This window comes from Neofelis nebulosa, chromosome 8 (genome assembly GCF_028018385.1).
Source record: "Neofelis nebulosa isolate mNeoNeb1 chromosome 8, mNeoNeb1.pri, whole genome shotgun sequence".
Classification (NCBI taxonomy): domain Eukaryota; kingdom Metazoa; phylum Chordata; class Mammalia; order Carnivora; family Felidae; genus Neofelis; species Neofelis nebulosa.
In genome coordinates this window covers 70,818,163-70,841,652 of record NC_080789.1, presented here as the reverse complement: position 1 = coordinate 70,841,652, position 23,490 = coordinate 70,818,163, and the positions used below count along the sequence as shown (strand labels likewise).

The window sequence follows — 23,490 nt, the reverse complement described above, 5'->3', positions numbered from 1 at the left end:
CTCTCTCTCTCTCTCTCTGCCCCTCCCCTTTTCTCTATCAAAATATATATATATATATATATATATATATATATATATATATATATATTCCATTTGACATTTAATATAGTGAATATTGATATTTAATATATCAAATTTCAATATTTAGGGTATCTAATAAGAGCTTGTAAAAGTAAGATGTTAAATTGCATTCAAATACTTTTTTGCTGTTCATGAGGATGCTCTTTATTCTTTGACTTATTCATCAATTAAGGTCCATGAAAAAGTTTCTACTTGATCATGGTTATCTTCTATCAGGGGAGAAATGAGACCCCATTTTTTTCTTTTATATATATATATATATACATATATATATATGTATATATATATATACACACACACACACACACACACACAGTGCATTAACCACTACTCAGGTCAAGAAATAGACAAACATAGGGACCCAAAAATATCCTAGATCACAGTTCTTTGCTTCCTTAAGGTAAGAATGACTGTTCATGTTCTATAATAATGATTTACTTAGATTTCTTTACAGTTCTAACAACCATATATGCATCCCTCAATAATATATTATGACTTACCCATTTTTTAATGTTACACAAATGTACACATTCTTTTACTTCTTGCTTTTTCAGTCTGTTACATTTGTGAGTTTCATGTATGTTGTTAGTTTACCTGTGAATTATTCATTTTCATTGCTATAAGCATTTCTTTGGATTAATACAAGGCAATTTATATATCCATTGTATTAGTATTGTTTCCAGGTTTTTTGCTGTTATCGTGATCAATAATGCTGGAAATATTGTAACGTACATTATAAGGACTTGTCTAGAGCATATATCCAGAAGTGGCTCGTGGTGTATGTGTACTGTCACTTTTGTTACATAATACTAGTTGTCCAAAGTGGTTGTAATAGTTTAAACACCCATCATTCAGTTCACACTACTCCATATCCTCAATACTTGGTATCGTCAGACTTACACTTTGTCAAATAATAGGTGTGGGGAGGTATTTCTTTGTGGTTTAAATTTTAATTTTCTTGAACTCTGATGAATATGAGTTTCTGCTTTTCACTTCATGTTGAGATTGGCCCATAGTTTTCTTTCTCCCCTTTTTGTTAACTATCTTTACCAGACTCATTAAATACATTAGGAAATTTTATCTTATGTCATATAATAATGCTTTCATGGAAGTCTGATATCTAAGACAAGTTTTCTTATTTCTTTATTGTATAACTTTTTTTTAATGTTTATTTATTTTTGAGAGAAAGAGTGTGAGCGGAGGAGGGCCAGAGAGAGAGAGAGAGAGGGAGACTCACAATCCGAAGCAGACTCTAGACTCTAAGCTGTCAGTACAGAGCCCAATGTGGGGCTCAAACACAGGAACCATGAGATTAAGACCTGAGCCAAAGTCAGATGCTCAACTGACTGACGCACCCAGGCACCCCTCTGTTGTATGACTTACAGTAGGAGGGCTTGTGGGTTTGTTATGTAATTTTTTTAAGTTACCATGTAAGTAATGCACATGATAAAAAAGAAAAAGAAAAACTCAAGTAGCGCTGAAAGACATAAAATGGAAAGTAAATCATTACTACTTCTAGTCCCACTCTCCAGAGTGACCATAAAAATTCCTGTATTTAGTTCTTTTAAAAAATAATCCTAAATAATTTTATTACTCTATTTTTTATTTATGAAGTTTAAACAGTAACTTTTAACAACAAACTATCAAAGATGGAAAATTTACTCTCTTATACTACCTTATAATGCCTCTCCCAGACTTCTGTTTACAGTCTTCATTTTGTTTCTATTAATTCTCACCTTAAATAATGACCCAAAATTGTCTTACCTCTTCTCCCTCACCCTCTAAACCTTTATCAGCTATATTATTTTTACATTGTTGAGGTTATTATTAATTACACATTCTATTCTTGAAATTGTAATTGCCTTCCATGTTTCATCTATTGATTTAGTACATTTGTAAACCTACAATGGTTTTTAAATCATATGTTATATTCTTTAGTTGAATTCAGTGAAAAATCAAGTAAATGATGATTTGCAATGCAATTAAGGTGGTAACATTAAATTTGGTTGAGTAGAAAGCCAGGTAACTAGTGTCAAGGTCAGATAGACTTTTTTTTTTCTGCACTCAGTTGTCCAAAATCAAGGATAGAAAGAGAAGAGAATAAAGTGAAGCCTGCTAACCTATTTCCACTGAATCTCCCTTTCTGCTTTTCATACATGCCAGCTCCTTGCTTTGAACATCTCTGGAATGTCACTAGAATGAAGGCCTCTCTTCTGAGTCTTTGTGTGGGCCTATGCTCCTGCTTCTTTTACTCTGTGTCACATATGTCAAATCTAATATCTTCTTTTTTATGAAATTCATCAAAATCTCTCATATTCTCATTGCTTTTATATTGCTCTCATTGCTATTTATTTCCTCTCATAGGTCTTCATTAAAACATCAATAGTATTTGGAGTGATTAACAAAAGTACTCTTATCATCTTTAAGTAAAAGATTTTTATCTTTGAATATCCAGGAAACTGCCTAAAAATTTAATTTGGTTTCTTAGTTTTAAGCTGATTGGGGTTTAATATTTGCTAAAAATCATTTAAAGCATCCCTATAAAGAAGGCTATCAAGAGAAAAAGAAAAGGGATGCCTGGGTGGTTCAGTCGGTAAAGGGTGCAACTCTTGATTTTGGCCCAGATTATTATCTCAAGGTTTGTGGGACTGAGCCCCACATTGGGCTCTGCACTGATAGCACAGAGCCTGCTTGGAATTCTCTCTCTCCCTCTCTCTTTTGGTGCTTGCTCACTCTCTCTTTCTCTCTCTCAAAATAAATAAATAAACCTTAAAAACAAGGAAAAAAATATGCTTCCCTAACAGGTATAAGCATTTAAGAATTTGAAATTTGGCACAAGCATGAGTAGGGTTTAGACATGACTTATTTGGAAAAGCAGAAATAGATTTAAGGCTGTTATAAAAGATTCAGAAACGTCTCAGGATCAAGAGTAATACATTTAGGTACTAGGAAGTAGGAATTAAATTTTTTTTTAATATTTATTTATTTTTGAGAGGCAGAGCATGAGTGGGGGGAGAGGCAGAAGGAGAGGGAGACACAGAATCCAAAGCAGACTCCAGGCTCTGAGCTGTCAGTACAGAGCCCAACGTGGGGCTTGAACCCACAAAATGTGAGATCATGACCTGAGCCAAAGTCAGACACTTAACCAACTGAGCCACCCAGGTGCTCCGGAAGTAGGAATTTTCAAAATCTAATTTTCTTTGGTTTTCTTTCTACATTTTTTTCCTCTTCTTATATCAGACTGTCCTGCAGTTAAACTTCAATTCTAGGACAGTCTTCCACGGATCCCTCTCTTACACACATCTCACTTCTCCATAGCAGTAGTGTAGCCCTTTGGGGGTCTAGTAGGAGAACGATATAGGAAGAAAGAGTCTGTACCAACCAGTACCAACATTATAGCCTCTCATATCCCATTATGACCAGTTTGAACTACTATCACAAATGTAAGAAGCATGAAAGTGTCGACATTTCTTTTGAGGATTCCTTTCCAATGTGCTGTGCTACTAATACTTATTGGATTCACATAGTCCCAACATCTTGTTGCCAAACATGCACATAAATTCATGTGGAATCACCAATGTCAAAGGACCCGTGCACCAGAAAAGGGTATAAAAATCTTCCAATGCAAAAGAGGAAAAAGAGGATGAACCAGTCTTTGACCTTTGAAAATCCCTAAGCTGGAAAGGAAGGCAAATGTGGCTTAGAGGCCCCTATTCTTAGATAAGGAGGTGAAGAATGTTAGTGAGCTACATACCTAAACTCTGAGGCCAATAACTAGGTTAAATTTACACCTTTGAACTGAGTGAATTTGATTCATCCAAATTTTATATTAAAAAAAAAGACCCTCCTTCGGGAAACTAACTGAGACTAGCAATACCCCAGATCCTTTAAATGTTCTCAAAATTAATTTTAATGTGATGATTTTTGAAAACCATTTCATTTCACCAAGTTGATGGATGATACTCTCCATTGTCACCAAGTCCCCAAATCAGATATTTCTGTGCCTGCACCAGCACACATCTAGCTTCAGAGTGGGTGGCCCTTTTATCACTGAACGCTACCAAACAGAAAATTATTACTTGTGATAAATCAGTTTTTGTGTGTTTAACACACCACCTCTCATTTAAAAAACAACAACAAAATATTAGCCTTCTAATTTGAGAGAAAATTTCTCTGACAACTTATGAGTGATATAATTTGTAGTAACTTTATCATTGATGATTTGTTGAATAATTTGAGAAAGAAGACTAAATATAGAATGACTGAATTATTGTCTTTTAAATGTAATAACAACATTTAAAATGTTCAGTGCTGTTTCACATACATTATTTTATTCATTCCTCACAATGTCATAAATAGGTAAGTCATAATAAATGCTGGCTAAGAGGCTGGCATTCGAGTCAGAGAGCTGAGCTTCTATCTATTACCTGTATTTAATAGCTTTGTGATCTTAGACAGGTTACTTAATCTTTCAAAGTCTATATTCTTATGCAAACCAAAGTGATTAATGATATTTATCTCGTAGCATTGGTTTGAGAAATGAGTATATGAACATAATAATGTAATTATAACCACCTAATATATTTTAACTGCTATCATCATCACCTGCTTCTTTTTCCTCATATCATGATCATTATCATTATTTTAGAGATCAAGAAAATAAGCCTGATAGAGGGTAGCTGTCTTTTCCAAGTGTACATAAATAAGTAGTATAAGCCATGACTGGAGACTGGTTCCTTTCTTTCTCTTGATAAGATTTTCTTTTTAAATATATGAAGAGTTTTTCTCAGAGAGTAGATCCTGACTAATAATCTTCTAGGGCTATGGTAGTTAAATTTAACTAAGAGAAATTGCATTTAGGTATTAGATGGCATTTAAATATGCTTGGATGCACTTTGAAAATGTCGTTCTTTCTTGTTGAATTTTAAGAAAAGACAGCCTTTCTGTATAATTATTTATGCACTTGGAGACAAGTAGCTGGACCAAATTTTCTTTTAAGGCTAATTTTGGTTTTCTCATTTAATGAGCATTTTCCTGTGAATACACATTCCACAGAAGCCTGGGTTTATTTTCTAGTTTGGATGAGTAGTGATTTTAGTTTATCTTACTTATCTTAGGTTTCAAGAGCTAAACATTTCTTTTTCGTATCTTGCTTGGAAATATTTCCAATAAGCAATTATTTTAGGACCCTAAGAATTCTTAGTTTCTAGACCTGTGTTCGTTTTCTGTTGCTGTCTAACAAATTACCAAAAACTTAGTGTTTACCACCCATTTATTATCTTATAATTCTGTAGGTCAGACATCTGGCAAGATCTGGCTGGATTCTCCGCTCAGACTTAAGTCAAGTTGTCAGCTGGCTGCATTATCATCTGGAGCAGGAGGCCTTTGCCCAAACTCTTTGTGTCATTGACACAATTCAGTTCCTTTTAGCTAAGGACTGAGGTTCCCATTTTCTTACTGTATCTGCCAGGACTGCTCTCAGCTTCTAGAGGCCCCTCATATTCTTGTCCCATAACCCCATCTATCTCAGCATTGGAGAACCTCCCTCTCATGCTTCAAATCTCTCCATTTCTACTGCTCCCAGCCAAAGAAAACTCCGTGCTTTTAAAGGGCTCCTGTGATTAGGTTAGGCCCACCCAGATAAGGGTGGTCAAGGTCAACCAACTCAAGGTGACTCAAGGTCAACCAACTGATAATCTTAATTAAATATTCAAAATTTTCCTTGAAATAGAAGGTAATATAATCACAAGAGAGATAACATATTCATAGATTCTTCCCATTCTCAAGGGGAAGAGATTATACAGGACAAGGATCATTAGAGGCCATCTTAGAATTTTGCCTGCTGCAAGAGCCTAGAAGATCTGGGACAAGCAAATGCAAGCTTCTGAAGCTGTCTGAATATCTGTTTCATCAACTTCTGTTCTCAAACCAACTTTCTTCCCAACTTCCTCTTTCCATAATTATCATCCAAGTTTAGCATAAGTTCCACTGACTTTACTTTCAAATATATTTTATATGTTTTCTCTGGATAGTGGTAATTTAATTATAGCCATATCATCCATGCATTACTGCAATAATGTACTTTCTACTCTTTCTCAATCTGAGCTCTCACATCCTTTGAAGACTGAAGCCATCCTGCAAAACAATGTCTGAAGGATATTATACTACTTTAAAAACAATCAATAGTTTCAGGTACCTGGGTGGCTCAGTCAGTTAAGTGTCTGACTTCAGTTCAGGTCATGATCTCATGATCTTGGGATCAAGCCCCTTATCAGGCTCTGCACTGATGGCACAGAACCTGCTTGGGATTCTCTCTCTCTCTCCCCATCTCTCTCTGCCCCTCCCCATCTCGTGCTCTCTCTGTCTCTCTCTATCTCTCTCTTTAAATATATAAGTAAACTTTAAAAAAGCAGTCAATAGCTTCTCTTTTCTATAGTATCAAATCAAACCTTTGGAGACTTTTAAACAACCAGCCTTATTGTGCTTCCTATCCAATCTATGTTCCCCATCTTTTGCCATATCTAGTCTGATTTATGCATTACCTCACAATACAATATTATGTTTCCTACAAATTTTATTCCTATATCTGAGATGATCATTTTTTCTCTTCCTTCAAGATAAGAAGTAATTCCAGTGCCTCCTTAACACTTTCCTTTATTACTGATTATATTTTGGTATATGATAGTCTTTTCTCTCTAATTATATTATAGATTATTTCCCTAATTATGTTATAAAATACTCAAGAGTAGATATATTTGTGTTTTGGAGTTTTGTCCTGATACATAGTAGTTCCTCAAAATATACATGCTAACTACTTTCTCTTAATAAGGAAATGATCAAGTCAAAGTCAAAATCTATTACTGAGAAATACATGTCTACAAAACAAAATGACTTAAAGTGGCTTCTTTCTGTTCTTAAAACATACCAGAAAATTGAAGCATTAGATACCTTTGCCTGAGATATTTGAGTAAACTCTAACAAAACTGCCAATTACTTAACTAATTGCCACCAAGTGGCTTTAAACCAAATAATTCCCTCTATTTTCTCTTCCTTTACTAGTAGAGATCCTGGGAACAGAACACACATTAGACCTTTATCTGAGTTTACAGAGAAAAATACCTGAAACCTATTTACATCCAATTTTGTAGTTTTCAAAGGATTCTTGGGTTGAAGAAAGAAGTATCTTTAACAGTAGTCCATCTTTCATCTTTATCCCATAAAACCTCTATATAGTATTTGGAATTTTGGGCCATCAATTATTATTGAAATTATCTTTTTCTCTGGCCTCTATAGTATTGTTTTCTTCTGGATCTCTTTATATATCACTCCATATATATCTGGCCTTACCAGTCTCCATCCTTCTCTGGATACACCATAAAAATAGGTGATCTTCAAGATTCTGTTCTTGATATTCCTATTATCTTTTTCATTTTTATTTTTCTACATAAAAATTCATATTCATCTCTATGACTTTAATGATTACTTGTATTTTAATGAATCAAAATTCAGGACTTGACTTTCCTTTGGCCCAGATTCATATCTCCAGCTATTATTGTTCATTCCTGTATAGATGTTCTATCAGCCTCTTCAACTCAACACTGTGTTTGAAACAGAATTCACAGTTTCATTTCTTCTTTCCTTCATGTTTCTCCCTTCAGTTAATGGCATCACAGTCCCTTTAGTCACACAATCTGGAAACTGTGTCAACATCTACCACTTTTCCTCCATGTTTCAGTACCCACCCACTGCCATTTCCATATTGCTTTCAAATTTGTTTTTTGCCTACAGTATTATTTCCACTGTAGAAATCTATTCATCTTTTAGGTTTAACTCCATTAAGCCTCCCAGCTACTCTGCATTTCTAAATTAAAAAATGGGATATTCCTGCAAACTTCCATAGTATCATGGTTCTTACTTAACTTAGGATATGATTGTTTTCTATATACTGGCATCCTTCAACTGGCAACAAATTCCTTAATGGCAGAGATCATTCCTGTGTCCCTTCAGCTTAGCTCTGTGCCTTTGGCACAAAAAATGCTCAACAAATGTTTCTTGAATTCTCTGCCTCTGCATGCATTACAATATAACTTTCTTATTCAAAAGACAATAAATGTTTTTCAATCTTGTACATTACCCGAAATAGCATTTTCTATCAAGGTACTTTCTAAATTCTTGATTGAAACTACACTTATATATGGCCTCAAAATTCTTCATTGGGTTGGCCAGACAAGGTTGATGATCTGGTTTGTAATGCCAGAAATTAATTATTAATTAAATTAAACTTATGAGTCGGTCCTTTGATCACTAGTGCCAGCATGCTCTTCCCTTATTTTTGAGTGAAGCAGTATATTTTTTTCCATTTTTTCCTGAATTATTCTTAAATAAATCAAAGATTCTTCACAAGTTCCCAAGAGAAGCTACCTATATATCTGCAGTAATAAAGCCTTAGATAAGTTTTAAAATCCTTTCCCTTAGAATTTAAGAATGAAGTATGTCTCTTATGAATTCCAATGCTAATATTTTGATCTTCCATTGTGATATGACATTACTTCCTTAAGATATTTTTGTACAACTTTAGGGAATTTTTCTGTACCTGTTGTCTATTTTAGCCTTCTTTCATTAGAGGAAAGTATTTTATGTTCATAATATCTACTTTCGTAGCCATTATACCATGTGCCCAAGGTTATTGAAAAGATTCTTTCTTACAGGGGTACTTGTGGAGAGTTCTAAACATATTCTTCCCAATGAAGAATCTCCTGATGATACATCCTTTTCAAATGATGTTTAGGATGATACTCAAAATGTATTCTTGGCCTTGGTTTTGACTTATGCAAACATCTTAGCTTCAGAAAAGTCACAAAATTTTACTCAAAAATTTTTTAACTTATAATCCATCCTATTTTTAAAATAAAATAAAACATACTTTAATCCTACTCACTCCCACTTGACAAGACCCTAGTCTTTCTTATTTTTCAAAAATCAAAGTTAACAACAGGAAAATATACAGCTTGGTATGTTTAGTTTAAAATTTCTCCTTTGTATTTGTAAAAGTCAAAAGTATGCTTGGAATATCATAGCTATCATTTTACTTTCATTAAACAATAGTGGATATAGTTCTTGCTTGCATTACCTATAGTTGATGGGTATATATCTATAATCCTATCTTTATTATCACTTTCATTACTGAATTTGTGGTAATATTTTATACCCAGGGAAATTAATTAATAAAGAATGTCTCATATGTTTTCCTCTATTAAATAGGTGAATTATTTCATAGGTATAAGGTAATTCACGAGGAAGAAAAATTGGGGCTGGGCTCAATCCTCTAAAAGACATACAGGATGAACATGCCCATTATGTTTATGAAACATAATTTTTTTATTGCATTGAATTCTTTCTTTGGAAACTCCACAAACACTGTAGGAAATATTATCAATTGCAGTAACATCTGAGCTTCATAAAGGGTGAGAAACAAACATCTTCTCCAGGTTAAATAGATTCATTTATTCATTCAATTGTTTTTTAACTGTTTTTTAAATGTGCCAGTCATTAGTAATCAGTAATAAATGACACAGCCCATATCATAGACTTTGCAGTCTGCTCAGTATGATTTTCCTAAAACATATGTTATATTCCACACCCAAAATTTTGAGACACAAATCCTTTCTCCTGACCAAGACTAAATATGCTTTATATCAGTAATCTACTTGCAGATACCTCTAGGTAAACTAACATCACTCAGACATAAGTAGAAGAATTCAAGCCACTAAAAAGACACAGTCATTTCACTTGCCACCTCTTATATTAAGATCACTGATGTTCAGGATGCCACATAAGCTGTAGTGGTTGGACACTGAAGAACTGCAAGGGACATTGTTTATATGATTAGGATGTCGGGACGCTTCTCACACAAATTACAATATGCATGGCCAAATGCCCCAACTCAGAGGCATCTTTTTCAGACCTTTCAGTCCTTTCAGACCTTTCAGAGTTACCAGGTTGTTTGCTCATTTCAATTTCTCAGTCCTTTTTGAGCTCCTGTGTAGTCAGTTAGGGCACTTCTCTTCATGGAGTAATAAGGAGATACAAAGATAAATAACACATAAATGTATAGTTTAATAGGGAATAGTAGAGCCAATACTTTCCTTCGCAGACTCTAGATCCCAATGAAGCCACAAACAAGTTGAGTTAATAACTGCATCTCCTTTCTCAGGAATCCTATCTTAACAAATGTATTCAGTTTGGCCAAGAACTGGCAGTGACATTTTCTTTTTTTTTTTTTTTTTTTTTTTAATATATGAAATTTACTGTCAAATTGGTTTCCATACAACACCCAGTGCTCATCCCAAAAGGTGCCCTCCTCAATACCCATCACCCACCCTGCCCTCCCTCCCACCCCCCATCAACCCTCAGTTTGTTCTCAGTTTTTAACAGTCTCTTATGCTTTGGCTCTCTCCCACTCTAACCTCTTTTTTTTTTTCTTTTCCCTTCCCCTCCCCCATGGGTTTCTGTTACGTTTCTCAGGATCCACATAAGAGTGAAACCATATGGTATCTGTCTTTCTCTGTATGGCTTATTTCACTTAGCATCACACTCTCCAGTTCCATCCACGTTGCTACAAAAGGCCATATTTCATTCTTTCTCATTGCCACGTAGTATTCCATTGTGTATATAAACCACAATTTCTTTATCCATTCATCAGTTGATGGACATTTAGGCTCTTTCCATAATTTGGCGATTGTTGAGAGTGCTGCTATAAACATTGGGGTACAAGTGCCCCTATGCATCAGTACTCCTGTATCCCTTGGATAAATTCCTAGCAGTGCTATTGCTGATACATGAATTCAGCAAAGTTGCCGGATACAAAATCAATGTACAGAAATCAGTTGCATTCTTATACACTAACAATGAAGCAACAGAAAGACAAATAAAGAAACTGATCCCATTCACAATTGCACCAAGAAGCATAAAATACCTAGGAATAAATCTAACCAAAGATGTAAAAGATCTGTATGCTGAAAACTATAGAAAGCTTATGCAGGTAATTGAAGAAGATATAAAGAAATGGAAAGACATTCCCTGCTCATGGATTGGAAGAATAAATATTGTCAAAATGTCAATACTACCCAAAGCTATCTACACATTCAATGCAATCCCAATCAAAATTGCACCAGCATTCTTCTCGAAACTAGAACAAGCAATCCTAAAATTCATATGGAACCACAAAAGGCCCCGAATAGCCAAAGTAATTTTGAAGAAGAAGACCAAAGCAGGAGGCATCACAATCCCAGACTTTAGCCTCTACTACAAAGCTGTCATCATCAAGACAGCATGGTATTGGCATAAAAACAGACACATAGACCAATGGAATCGAATAGAAACCCCAGAACTAGACCCACAAACGTATGGCCAACTCATTTTTGACAAAGCAGGAAAGAACATCCAATGGAAAAAAGACAGTCTCTTTAACAAATGGTGCTGGGAGAACTGGACAGCAACATGCAGAAGGTTGAAACTAGACCACTTTCTCACACCATTCACAAAAATAAACTCAAAATGGATAAAGGACCTGAATGTGAGACAGGAAACCATCAAAACCTTAGAGGAGAAAGCAGGAAAAGACCTCTCTGACCTCAGCCGTAGCAATCTCTTACTCGGCACATCCCCAAAGGCAAGGGAATTAAAAGCAAAAGTGAATTACTGGGACCTTATGAAGACATTTTCTTAATAAAAGCCATAAGGAAAATCTGTGCTCTTTCACTAGGTCACTTAGCAAACATTACCTTTGTATTCCCTTGCTGCTTCCTGATCTCAATAGGAGAGCAGAAGGACACTAAACCATTTCCTTACCAACTTCCTTGACTTCATCACTAGGCTACAGTGCTGAGTAAACACATATTTCAGGATGGGAACTGGCTTGAGGACCCAAGTATCGATGGTTTTCTCAGAGTGGCAATGACAACCTTGATAATTAAAACAAGCAAAATGAAAGGAGTTGGCATTCTCTCATGGCCATCTGTGACTTCTTTGTGCTGGTACTTAGTGTTCACAGGGGAACTGGATGTTTGAATTGGCTCTCAGTTTTTCAGTGAAAAGTGAAGGAAAGCACTCTGCTAATGCCTGCTTGTATTTTTTCTCTCTAAACAACATGGTTAGAAATTATAATATTAAATCTTTTTAAGTTACATTGCCATGTCACATTTCATTTCATATATTTGGCACTTTGAAATATCATACCTTAATAGTAAAATTAAATTTTCTGTCTCGAGCCAAGAATTCTTTTATTGTAGTGGTAACCTTAAACCTTTAATTTTTAATAGGATTACCAGATTTTTAGTTTGCTATGAGAAATTATGAAACATGATCTGACTTGTTTTGGTTGAGTTTCAACATTGTGTAAAAAGAAATAAAAGTGATTTTTATTTCCCTTTAGATGTTATAATAATTGGGTAGCATGATCAGAAAAGAATATGATATTCATGGCTGGAATAAAAGATTATAGACATTTTAGAGCATGAGTAATAACTAATATATTAAAACACATAAAAGCATAATTATGTTGAAGCAAATGAAATTCTATTTCTAGTAGGATAAAGCATGGCCAAATTTAGGCAAGTTTGTTTGGCTCAAATTGTTTTAAAAAATTTTTTTTAATGTTTATTTATTTTTGAGAGAGAGAGAAAGAGTGCAAGCTGGGGAGGGGCAGAGAGAGAGGGAGACACAGAATCCTAAGCAGGCTCCAGGCTCTGAGCTGTCAGCAGGGCTCAAACTCACAACCTGCAAGATCATGACCTAAGCCAAAGTCAGACCCTTAAATGACTGGGCCACCCAGGCACCCCTGTTTGCCCCAGCTTGTATTAGGAGATTCTGTACATTCCTGCTACCTGGTTTATTAAGATGAAATTGTGTGATAGTTAACCCTAAGTGTATTAGACCTTAGGACCTAATGTAAGTTCTTCTCTGTCTTCATTTAATGCCTGCTTTCAAGCTATTTGACCATGCAATAAATATATCAAAATGGTTATAAATGGAAGAAGGACAACAATATTAACTAATGTATTTACTTGAAATAGAAGTTCAGTATTTTTAAAAATCCAGAAGTTGTGGTGAAGAAGTGGTTAGGACTATGAATTAAACCACTATTTGAGGATTAAGTGGATTTACTTACATGCTCTACTCTGTCTCTGATTCCCCAAATATAATAGATATTTGAGTAAGGTGTAAAATGAGTAAGTTTCCAGATAAGATCAAGATGATATTACATTTTTGAGGATATCTGAAGATTTTCAGCTGAAGAGAGAAAATGGTTTGCTATAGGAGGAGTCCTCAGAATCAACAGATTCTCATTATAGTGCTGTCACTGGCAGTCTGTGTGACAGGAGCAAGTCCCCTAACGTCTCTGGAAACATTTTATTTGTGCACTTTACCAATGACTCTTAGTGCATATACAAATTTACACTTCCTTACCAACAATTCTGTGGTTCCCACAAGCCCACCCAGAGGTTGGTAATGGCTGGATTAGAAAAGGTCTGTTAAGGGGCTAAATGGGTGATGAGTATTAAGAAGGGCACTTGTTGTGATGAGCACTGGGTAAGTAATGAATGAATCACTAAATTCTACTCCTGAAACCACTATTACACAATATGTTAACTAAACAGAATTTAAGTAAAAACTTAAAAAAAAAAAAAAGCTCTGTTAACCCTTCTTGGTCTCACATTCTAACTCTTATTAATCTAAGTGGAATTAGCAATAATTGAGGAAAAGTAAACAAACTAGAAACCTGAAAACATGAAATTGAGACTAACTACTCAAGCTGATAATTATGTATGAGTTTTTTTCCATTTGACTAGTGGCCAGAAACCAGACAGTGAAATTGATGAGCCAGTATGTCCTGCTGGTGTTGGCTACAGCCTGAAAGGAAATAATCCAGATAATTGTTTAATTGGATGCTACTTAAAAGAGAAGCTGGAACTCCCCAAGAATCATGGTCCAGAGTAAACATCTTTTCAATCATATTGGTTAAATAAAAACCTGAGAGTGTTGCATTGATGGCCAGCATTTATGAGGTTCCATTTTTGCTGCCACGAAAATATTCCTTTTAACTGTTGCCTACCAGTTCTTGTCAGTCTGTGTCAGTTTTATATTTCAATGTTAAGTATTTCTGGATGATAATTTTCCAATATTATACTTGTAATAAAAAAGGAAAATAAATGAAATCCTTGCTACACAGTTACAGAAGGATAATATTCAATAGCTTCCTATGAGAGGCAATCTGTACAGTGGTTATCACACAGACTATTCTAAGTCAGCCTGGATGTGAATCATGTCATATCACTCATATCTTATATTTCATGTAACTTTTAAAGTCTGTAACTCAGGTCAAGTTATTTGAACTTTCTGTGAGTTTCTGCACTTAAATTGGGGGTGGTGACAATAGGGTTGTAAGGATTATATAAGTTACATAAGTTAATTTGTGTAAAGTGCTTATGCCAATGCTTGGTATATTATAAGTGGCACATAACTGTAATAGTAATTTGCTACCATTACTATTTTCTTTGTAGCAGTTTCACATAAAAGTGACTGTTTTTGTATAACCTGAGTCATGGCTCTTTTAAACAGGTGTTCTGACTGAATTATCATAGCATGGTAAAGTCTAACAATTTTACAAGAAGTGGCTGAGAAAAACAAAAGACATGCAGTACATTTGCTTCTAAAGTTCTATCTAGAGAAGGGACTAAGTGGAATGACTAATGTGTTTTGGTCCTGCTTTTTTTTTTCTTTTTTCCATTCTCTTGAGACTTTATTTTTAGAACTGTCTTGAGCTGTATGCCTTCATATTTAATGATTGCCATTTTTATTTTTTTTATACTAGTAAATATTAAATATTAGGCAGAATGTTTCCTTTAATTTCCCTTTGGAGTGATAAAGTATCACCACTAACTTTTTCTTGATATGTGTAGCAATACTCTTTCTCAAAACAGAATTACTTAATAAAGCCAGGAAGACATCTATGAAAAGCTCTTAGAACAGGTATTACATATTGGATAATTGAAAATATATCAAATAAAGCAAACGTCCAAAAGATGAACTTAGGAAGCTCTCACACAACAGGCATTATGATAAATTTCAAGTACCAAAATGTTTTAATGGTTAACTTTAATGACTTTATTCATAATGAGATTATTAGCATGACTAACTCCTTTGTAAATCTTGACATATAAGAGGTTTCTGATAGCTCAGCAGACACTTATTCCAAACTCCCAGATTTTGACACCTAAAAATGTTCCTCTTAATGAATATTTAATTTTACATTACATTACATTACATTACATTACATTACATTACATTACATTACCAGTTTACATATTTAGACCAATGAGGTAATGTTAGAGTATGAACTCCAATGTAATCAACTGTCTCCACAAAAGGAGATCTTGGTATCTCTTGGGAAAAAAGTACAGGGATGATATTGAAAATACTAGCCTGTAGCCTTCTGGGGAAGATGATGGAGTAGGAGGGTCCTAAGCTCACCTCATTCCATGCATACAACTAGATAACAACACATCAGTGTAAATAAAGCATAAAATGACCTGAAGACTGGCAGAACAGACTCTCCACAGCTAAATGTAGAGAAGAGGCAATATCAAAGAGGAAAGGAAAGGTGGAGACATGGTCTAGGGACAAAGGGACCTGCATGACTGTCCCCAGAAGGGAGGGGTATAGGGACAGAAGGGAGGGGAAAGGAGCAGACCTGTCAAGTATCCCTGGCACCAGGGACCCAAACAGGGAAGACAAATTTGTATAACATTTGGCTTTGAAAACCAGAGGGGCCTAACAATCAGTGGGGCTTAAAATCTGAAACATCAGAAATCAGCAGGCTAGTCTCTGGGAGAGCCAGGAGGACAGAGTCCCCACCTGTAAAGAGACAACACAACAAACAGTCCCACTGAGATACAGCATAGAAGCAGCAGTTTGAATAACCTGGCATGCATGGGAAGGAGATTAATTACTAATCTCACAGCATGTTCTGGAGAGACAGGGATCTTTGGGAGACCCCTCTAAGAACAGAAGAACTAGTGGACAGCATTTCCCTCCTGGGCACCCCCAGCCTAGATACAAGAACACCTTCAGGAAACAGCACCAAGCAACATTCTCCACCTAGCTTGCTAACAGTGCACACTGCCCATGTGCACCTCTGTGGATCTGCTCCCTCCAACCCAGCTGGCCTGGCAGGAGTTTTTCCCTGGTGGCTGCAGATCCTCTCCCTCAGTGGATGAGCATGGACCTTGCTGGCACCACATGCCACACTCCCTCCAATATACCCTTGGCCACAGCCAATGCAGACCAGTGCCACAAGCCTGGCAGTATGCAAACAGCCCCAGCAGTGGCCAGAACTACTCCTGTCCCAAGGAGAGGGGAAGATAACCAGTCCAACTGCTTCCCCAACAGTGGACTGGGGGCAGACATCTGGTCTGACTGCAGACCCTGCCACCAACAAAAGTTTCTCAGGGGACAACAGACGGAAAGCACCCTGTAGTTCAGTGCTATTGCATCGCTGGCATATACTTAGTCTGACTCAACTTAAGCTCAAGGCAGCCCCAGACTGGCCACAGGTACCAAATCCTGTCCACAATATGCAAAGTGAGCCATTGCAGACTAAAGGCAAACATGGCTCATCCAAAACACACACAGAGGATACTCCTGAAGCACCAGGTTCTGGTGAACAGGGACCTTACACTACAGGACCTCTTCATCATAAGGCCACTATGTTGAAGAGCAGGAGATGTAGCTGGCTTTCCTAACACAGAGAAACAGACACAGAAAGTTAGACAAAATGAGGAGACAGAGGAATATGTCTCAAATGAAAAAATGAGACAAAATCACAGCAAGAGAGCTAAACAAAACAGATATAAATAATATGCCTGATAGAGAATTTAAAGTAATGGTTATACATGTACTCACTAGATTTGAGAAAAGAATGGAGGACTTCATTGAGATCCTCAACAAAGATACAGAAAACATCAAAAAGAACCAATCAAAGGTAAAGGACTAAGTAACTGAAATCAAAAATACACTAACTACATAGATAAATAGTAAACTAGAGGAAACAGAAGAATGGATCAGTGACTTGGAGGACAGAATAAATGAAAATCAGTCAAGCTTAACAGGAGAGACAAAAAATAATAATGAAAAATGAAAATAGGATTCTGGAACTCAATGACACCATAAATCATAATAACATTTGCATTGTAAGGAACCCAGAAGAAGAGAGAGAAGAGGAAACAGAAAATTTATTTGAAGAGATAATAGCTGAAAATTTCCTGAATTTGGGGAAGGAAACATATCTAAATCTAGGAGGTACAGAGAGCCCCCAAAAGAATCAACCCAAGGTGGTCCATACCAAGATAAGTTGTAATTAAACTGGCAAAAAGTAGTGATAAAGAGAGAATCTTAAAAAGCAGTAGGAGAAACAAGAAGTTACAAATAAAGGAGACCCCATAAGGCTATCAGCAGATTGTTCAACAGAAACTTTGCAGGACAGAAGGGAGTGACATGATGTATTCAAAGTGTTGAAAGAGAAAAACTTGCAATGAAGAATAGTCTATCCAACAAAAGTATCATTCAGAATAGAAGGAGAGATGAAGAATTTTGCAGACAAAAAAAAGTTGAAGGAATTCGTGACCACTAAACTTGTTCTACAAAAATACTAAACAGACTCAAAGAGTCAAAAAGAAAGACCACAAATAGGATTAAGAAAAGTAGGAAGCACAAAAGCATTAAGTATATCTATAAAAATTGATCAAGGGATTCACAAAATAAAGGGTGTAAAATATGACACCATATACATAAAACATGGATGGGAGAGGAGTAAAGAATGAGACAAACTTAAGTGACCATCAACTTAATATAGACAGCTATATGCATAAGATGTTATATACAAATCTAATGGTAACCACAGATAAAACAACAATAGATATGCAAAAATGAAGAGAAAGGAATCTAAGTGTATCACCAGAGAAAGCCAGAAAACTGTGAGAGAACATGAGAAAGAAGGAAGAGAGAAGAACTATAAAAACAACCATAAAACAAGTAACAAAATGGCAATAAGTACATACCTATCAATAGTTACTTTGAATGTAAATGGCCTGCATTTTCTAAACAGAAGACAAAGGGTGAGGGAATGGATAAAAAAGCAAGACGTATCTGTAGGCTGCCTACAAGAGACTCATTTCAGACCTAAAGGCACATACAGATTGAAAATGAATAGAGGGAAAGGATTTATTATGCAAATGAAAGTGAAAAGAAAACCAGGATAGCAATACTTATATGAGACAAAATATACTAAAAAACAAAGACTGTAATGGGAGACAAAAAGGACACTATATAATAATAAAGGGAACAACGCAACAAAAAGATATAACAATTATAAATATTTATACACCCAATATGAAAGCACCGAAATACATAAAACAGTTAATAACAAACAAAAAGGAACTACTCAGTAGTAATACAAAAATACTAGGAGAATTTAACACCCACTTACATCAATGGATAGATCATCCAAACAGAAAATCAATAAGGAAACAGTGGCCTTAAATGGTATTTTGTACTAAATGGATTTAACAGATATATTCAGAACATTCCATTCTAAAATAGGATAATGTACATTATTTTCACATGCACACTGATCATTCTCCAGAATAGATTACATGTTAAGCCACAAATCAAGTCTCAACAAATTCAGAAAGATCAAAGTTATACCATGCATCTGACCACAATGTTATAAAACTAGAAATCAACCACACACATACACATACAAAACCTAGATAGAGCACAAATACATGAAGGCTACATAACATGGTACTAAACAATGAATGGGTCAACCAAGAAATCAAAGAGGAAATCAAAAAATACATGGAGACAAATAAAAATTAAAACATAATAGTCCAAATCTTTGGGATTAAGCAAAAGTGGTTCTAAGTGGGAAGTGTATAGCAATACAGGCCTACCTCAAGAACCAAAAAAATTTCAAATAAATGACCTAACCTAACACTTAAAGGAGCTACAGCAGGAGAAACAAACAAAATCCAAAATCAGTCAAGGGAAGGACATAATAAATGTTAGAGCAGAAATATACAAAATAGAAACTAAAAAAACAATAGAACATATCAGTGAGTCCAGGATCTGGCTTTTTGAAAAGATCAACAAAATTGATAAACCTTTAGCCAGACTCTTAAAAAAAAGGGAGAGACAGACAGAGATATCTCTGATATCTCTGATAAATACAGATGCAAAAATTTAGCAAACAAAAACCAACAATATATTTAAAAAATCATTCACCATGATCAGGTGGAATTTATTCCTGGGATGCAAGCATTGTTTAATATTAACAAATCAGCATGCTACACCATATTATCATTAGGTGAAAAAAAACATTAGACAAAGTACAACATCCTTTCATGATAAAAACTATCAAAGTAGATTTAGAGAGAACATACCTCAACATAATAAAGCCATATATGAAAAACCCACAGCTAACATCATAACTCAGTGGGAAAAAACTGGGAGCTTTTCACCTAAGATCAAGAGCAAGACAAGGATGTTCACTTCATCACTTTTATTCAACATAGGAAGCCTAGCCACAGCAATCAGATAAGAAAAAGAAATAAAAGGCATCCATATTGGTAAGGAAGAAATAAAACTTTCACTATTTGCAGATGACATGATACTATATATAGAAAACCTTAATGACTCCACCAAATCACTACTAGACCTAATAAATGAATTCAGTAAGTTTGCAGGATACAAAATCAATATACAGAAATCTGTTGTATTTTTATACACTAATAATAAAGAAACAAAAAGGAAATTAAGAAAATCTCATTTACAATTGCACCAAAAAAATAAAGTACCTAGGAATAAACTTAATCAAGGAAGTGAAAGACTTGTACTCTGAAAACTACAAAACACTGATAAATGAAATTGAAGAGCACACAAAAAATAGATATTCTATGCTCATGGATTGGAAAAACAAATATTTTTAAAATGGCCATGCTATCCAAAGCAATCTACAGATTTAATGCAATCCCTGTCAAAATACTAACAGTATTTTTCACAGAACTAGAAAAAATAATCCTGAAATTTGTATGGAACCATAAAAGACCTCAAGTAGCCAAAGCAGTCTTGAAAAGGAAGAACAAAACTGAACTATCACAATCCGAGGTATCAAGATACACTACAAAGCTTTAGTAATCACAATGGTATGGTACTGGCAAAAAATTAGACACATAAATCAAGGAAACAGCTCAGAAACAAACCCAAAATTATGTGGTCAATTAATCTTGAAGAAAGAAGGGAAGAGCATGCAATGGGAAAAAGATAATCTCTTCAACAAATGGTGTTGGGAAAAATGGACAGCTACATGCAAAAAAAAAAAAAAATGAAACTGGATCGCGTTCTTACATCATACACACCGTACACAAAAATAAACTCAAAATGGATTAAAGAGCTACATGTGAGACTTGAAGCCATAAAAATCCTATTAGAAGAGAGCATAGGCAGTAACTTCTTGGCATCAATTGTAGCAACATTTTTCTAGGTATGTCTCCTGAAGCAAGGAAAATAAAAGCAAAAATAAACTATTGGGACTACATCAAAATATAAAGTTTCTGCACAGCAAAGGAAACAATCAAAAAACTGAAAGATAACCTACTGAATGGAAGAAGATATTTGCAAATGACATGTCTAATAAAAGGTTAATATCCTGGTGTACCCGGGTGACTCAGTCGGTTAAGTGTCCGACTTTGGCTCAAGTCATGATCTCATGGTTTCTGGGTTCCAACCCTTGTCCAGTTCTGTGCTGACTGCTGAGACCCTGAAGCCTGCTTCAGATTCTGTATCTTCCTCTCTCTCTTTGTCCCTCCCCAACCTGTCCTCTCAATCTCTCTTTCAAAACTATATAAATAAACATTAAAAAATTTTTAAAAAGTTAGTATCCAAAATATACAAAGAACTGGTAAAACTCAACACTCAAATAATCTAATTAAAAACTGGGCAGAAGTCATGAATGGATATTTCTCCAAAGACATATAGCTGGCCAATAGACACATGAAAAGATGCTCAACATCACTAATCATCAGTGAAATGTAAATCAAAACTACAATGAGATATCACCTCACACCTGTCAGAATGGCTAGAATCACAAACTCAGGAAACAACAAATGTTGGGAAGGGTGTGGGGAAAATGGAACCCTCTTGTACTTTTGGTGGGAATGCAAACTGGTGCAGCCAATGTGGAAAACAGTATAGACCTTCCTCAAAAAAATTAAAAATAGAATTACCATGTATATGATCCAGTAATTTTATTACTGGGTATTTACACAAAGAATATAAAACCACTAATTCAAAAAGATATATGCACCTTTATGTTTATTGCAGCATTATTTACAATAGTCAAATCATGGAAGCAGCCCAAGTGTTCACTGATTGATGAATGGATAAAGAAGAGGTGGCATATATATACAATGGAACGTTACTCAGCCTTAAGAAGGAATGAAATCTTGCCATTAGCAACATGTATAGATCCAGAGGGTATGATGCTATGTGAAATAAGTCAGTCAGAGAAAGACTAACACCATATGATTTCACTCATGTAGAATTTGAGAAATTAAAAAAATAAAGAAAAAGTAAAAAAGTCACAAACCAAAAAAGCAGGCTCTTAACTATAGAGAACAAATTGATGGTTACCAAAGGGGAGATGGGTGAAATAGGTGATTAAGGGTACTCTTATGAGCACTGAATAGTGTATACAATTGTTGAACAACATAATGTGTACCTAAAGCTAATATAACCCTGTATATTAACTATACTGGCATTAAAAAAAGAAAGAAGCAGATCCACTGGAATGTCTTTTGGGCATTTACTCCTGTCGTAATGCCTGACTGGATGAAATGTCTGGTGATAGAGAAACCATCTTACCATAATAAGGGTGAAAGTCATATTAAAGATGGAGGAGAAGGAAGATAAAAGGAGCTTTGTTTTGAGTGATATTGTTGGACTAATATGCCATCCAGGGATTTCTTATTGCATTAAATATATAGACTTTTTACTTGCCTAAAAGAAAAAAAACAAAATCAAAAACCACAAACTGATTTAACCTGGAGAAAAATTTGTTTAAAATCCCATTATTCTTATGTTAGACTGTATAATATTTGCTATTTCATTTCTCTTGAATTGTAATAGTTATTTAGGATTCCTCCCATTCTTAATTAATCCATTTGAATTTCTACAAATGATCAAAGATATTCTAAATGGTAGTAGAGACAATCTGTAATTTATATTTTAGAGATCATGAGTCAAATTCTTTGACAGTTTGCAATTTTAATAAAATAATTTTATTAGACATTTTTATTTTTCAAAAACGTTTTAAATATATCTTTTTTTATTCATACAGAGGGAGAAATCTAAGGAAGAGTTCATTATATTCATTATATCAAATTATTTATTTGATATTCATTATATCAAATATTACAAATAAGAGGTTGTAAAAAGCAAACCCAGTATTTAAAGTTAGAAATTTGTGCTTTGTTCAGTTGAAAAGAGAATTTTAGGATGGTCCATATTATTGTGTGGGTTTTTTGTATCAATTATTATCAAACATCAGAGGGCAAAAACAAGTTTGTTAATTATCAAAATGGGTAGGTATTCTTCTAAGGTTTATCTCACCTCCATGTATTTTCTTCCATTCTTTTTTTGTCTTTTTTTATTTCCTTGTTTCTTCTTTTTTTTCTTTCTTTAGATTGATTATTTTCAAAGTAATTTTTTTTCATTTTTGTTTTTATAATTCAGACAAAATCAGGTGTGTTTAGGGTGGTATGGCCATAGACTCCTTTTTACAATTCAAAACAATATCCAGATACCAGTATAGCTCTGAAAGCAGAGGTTTAACTACATTACAGATAATTTTCTGGCATATTAAATTTTTGCTGCCCATATTTCAGATTTAATTTCAATGTCAATATTAAAGACTAATTTAAGTACTCTTGATTCTTTTTAAAACCTTAATTGTTAATTGTTATAATTCCAACAAAAATTCATTGAATTCCATCAATACAATTATGCAAGATTTCACAGGGCCACAAAGATAAGAAATAAGCTCACGTCCCTAGTATCTTATAATGGGGTATCAAACGGTACCCCGGGGTTTGGGTAATCAAACGGTAGGACCTAGACAGGTCACTAGGCCACAAGCCATCTATGAAACACGCCCTATGAGAAGTGGCTACACCGTTCGTGTGTAGAGGTGGTTCTTCCATGGAGCTCCTCAGGCCCTGGGGATGATGATGGGATTGGTTAGCTATCCCTCTCTTTTGTAGCACGTAATAAAATCCAAAGGCTTGGATTTTGCCC

General features: G+C 34.9%; 1 protein-coding gene across 6 annotated transcripts in view; it reads left to right on the top strand.

Moving 5' to 3' along the window:
* Nucleotides 1-23,490, top strand: part of TMEM117 (transmembrane protein 117) — a 521,337-nt gene that overhangs the window by 402,982 nt on the left and 94,865 nt on the right. The window lies entirely within an intron of this gene.